Source organism: Macrobrachium nipponense, chromosome 3, assembly GCF_015104395.2.
Source record: "Macrobrachium nipponense isolate FS-2020 chromosome 3, ASM1510439v2, whole genome shotgun sequence".
In the NCBI taxonomy this organism is placed as follows: domain Eukaryota; kingdom Metazoa; phylum Arthropoda; class Malacostraca; order Decapoda; family Palaemonidae; genus Macrobrachium; species Macrobrachium nipponense.
Genome location: NC_087202.1, coordinates 130,383,266 through 130,386,743, shown reverse-complemented (window position 1 = coordinate 130,386,743; position 3,478 = coordinate 130,383,266).

The window sequence follows — 3,478 nt, the reverse complement described above, 5'->3', positions numbered from 1 at the left end:
ATCATCAACACAACAACGGAGAGAAACAACACACGTTGCTGCAACAAGCAAACACATCCACCTCCAGGACGTGAAGGACAACCTACGGATGACTGGAAGCAGGACGTTTTTTATACACAAGCAGAGGACACGCCATTTATACGAGCTAAGTAAACCTTTTTCGTTCATTGCTGTGTAGCCATTCACTTCATACACACGTTTGATTTCAGGGCGTTCAGATAGCTGTTCCTGGGTGAGTTAAAAGGACATTTACTAAAACCCCTCTCTTGCAGGTATAATACTCTGTCATTTTTATCAACTTTTTCAGGGATACCACTTTAATACCTTTACTGCATTTTATGAGCGTGTGTTATTCTCATCTTTTGCTGTGTGACTTATATATAATTTTCTGTGTGTTATTTCCTTTCATTGTGCATTTATTTCAGGTAGGCATTCAGTTGTCGTAGGCATCTGCACAGTGGTAGGGTATACTCATGCAGATATTTTGATAGGATTGCTAACAAACGTGCCATTCGTAAAGCACCTGTGGTAAAGTTGTCTACCACCACACCTGCTGGGGCATCTGCCTCTAGCACACCCAGCAATCCTGTAGTGATTTTGGTTAATGCAAGATCCACAATTGTACCATTTCAAGGGACAGTTAATGGGCTTTTGACACGGGGTAGCATCATGGATTTCATCCGTAGACACTCACTTAAAAGCAAAAAGTATCACAAATACATCCTTATAGCTTCAGGAAGCTAAAAGCTTCATTGATTTTGCAAAGGGAGAAGCTGGGGCATACCTTAGAGGGATTTCCTTTTAAGAGGCAAACACTTGGGAAGATTTCAAAGTAAAATTACGTTCAATCTACAGTAGTGAGGAAGTGCTGGATGAAGTGTTAGCTTTGAGAAATATTCATAAGACTACTTCCATGACTAATGTCAGTTTGGTAGATAGGGCAACATTAATTGCAGACTGTCTGAGTGAATACATGGATCAATTTAATCATTCGAATTGGGTTAATGGTAACGATATTACAGCCAAGAACTTCGTTAGGCTAATTTACCTACCTTTTATATCAGCAATGTTGTCAGAAGTTTTAATTTAGTGTTTTGATGATAAACTAACTCCCGACAGTACATAGCTGGACATATACAAACAAGTTAGGAAACATCTGTCAAAATGTGCAGATTCAGTCCCATCTCTTGTCAATGCCTTTTCAAAACAAGAAAATACACCACAGCAAGTAAATGTAGTTGGTAATAATTCGGTCGAGACAACTTTTTTCAAATGTAAGAGAACGGGCCATATGATGAATGACTGCCGCACCGCGTTTTTGCTCCATTCATAATAGCACGAACCATTCATATGCTCAGTGGCATGCTTGTAACTGTTCACAGAGTAATGGTAAAACTACACAGAATGTCGGTTGTGATAATAAGAAGAAACACCCCAACCATAATAAGAAAAAACCGTCTCATGGTAATGCTGTGCAGAAACAAACACAGGTAAATCGACCTTCTGGGAATTTGATTCCCAATCATTCTGCTCACAACAACCAAAGTATGGCAAATTTTCCGAGTATCCAAGGAAAAACATGCACCCCTATCACCTTCACGAGAATTATTAATATAGTGTTTGGTGACCTGCTAGGTGTAACCCTCCACACCTATATGGAAGATCTTGTAATTTTTTCCATTACCATAGAAGAGCACATGCGTAAACTCGAGTTAGTTCTTCAGACATTAAGACAGCATAATTTAAGAGTAAACATTTTTAAATGTGAATTCTTTAAAAGTAAACTAGTCTATTTGGGCTTTACGGTATCCTATCAAGGTCTTAAAGTATTCCATGATAAAGCAACTTCCCTGTACCCACTAACTTTAAGGGCATACAACAGTTTCTTGGCATGTCTGGATACTACCGCCGGTTTGTTCATAACTACTCACTAATCGATGCTCCTATAACTGACTTCACTAAGAAAGGTGCAGATTTCATATGGGAAGAAAGACATCAATTGGCATTCGATACATTAAAAGAGAAATTGAGTACCTCCCCTATCTTAAAATTTCAAGATTTCAGTAAGGAATTCTTTATTGCAATTGATGCCTCAGATCAGGGGGTAGGAGGAGTACTACTTCAACATTATGACGACATGCTTTTCTCAATCGCTTTTTACTCACGTAAATTGAAGGGCTAGTTATTGCTAATTCATTAGTGCATTTCAAGTTCATAATTTACAGTTATCCTGTTAAGGTCCTTACTGACCATAAGCCTCTCACAGACTTCTTCAAAGGCTTTAACCACGGCCATAAAAGAACGAGATGGCATATGATCGTTCAGGACTTCAGCGCGAAGATAGGATACCTACCTGGGAAAGCAAATATCATCACTGACGCGTTATCACGCAACCCAGCACCAACGTATTCAGAACCATTAGCTGAATTAGAAGATATCACCACACCCATACAAACCATTAAAATGGCGTTCGAAAATGAGAAGTCATTGACCCAAGCAATCAAAAACATTGAAGACATGGGGTGGATGGCAGAACTGGTACAGACTGAACAACAGAAAGACCCTCAGTTAAGTACAATAATAAATGCTTTGAACAGAAATCCTAAAGAAAAGGAATGCATAAAATGTTTGCAACAAAAATTTCATAATTAAGGATATACAATGTGTAGATGCTTCACTAGGAAAACCCGAAGTACGCCACAGTCGACTAACGACTAGGTAGTAGTACCAATCTCTCTCATACCAACCGTCCTAAACTGGTTGCATTCCAATCCCTTACACGGTCATCCTGGGTTTTCTATCATGTCACAAAAGACCGAGTCACGATTCTACTGGTCTATGATGACTACAGATATTAGGAAACACATAAACAATTTCAACATTTGTCACAAACACAAAGGTTACACTAAGACACCCATCAGTCTTGGAACCTACAGAATTAATTCCTAAATAAAACGGCTATTGAATGTGCAAGAGGGTTCTACAAATGTTATATTTGTAGACATGGAATTCCTCACACAATTGTCTCCGACTCTGGTGGAGAATTCAACAATCTCTTCCTTAATTCCTTGTGTATTCTTAGGCGTAAAGAAAATCAAAACTATGATTTATCATCCTGAATCCAAAGGTATGGTAGAACGTGTGAATTGAAAGGTGTTAGATGTTCTATGGGTTACGATAGGGGGTATGGATCCAAATTGGGATATGGCCATCCCTGCTATGTCAGGCACACTGAATCACAGTTATCACCACTCTTATCAAAATGTCGCCTCACGAAGCAATCTACGGTATGCCCGCTAGGACGCCTTTTCATATCCTCACACCTACAACCAATTTGTCAGCTCCTCTTAAGGACATGGTGGATACCAGTGTAAACAGGTTTAACACACTTTGTAAAAATTTTCAAGAAGCTCAAATTATAATGAAGAAAACACACAACAAAAATACAAAACAAACAAAACCCCTATGCAGTAGGTGA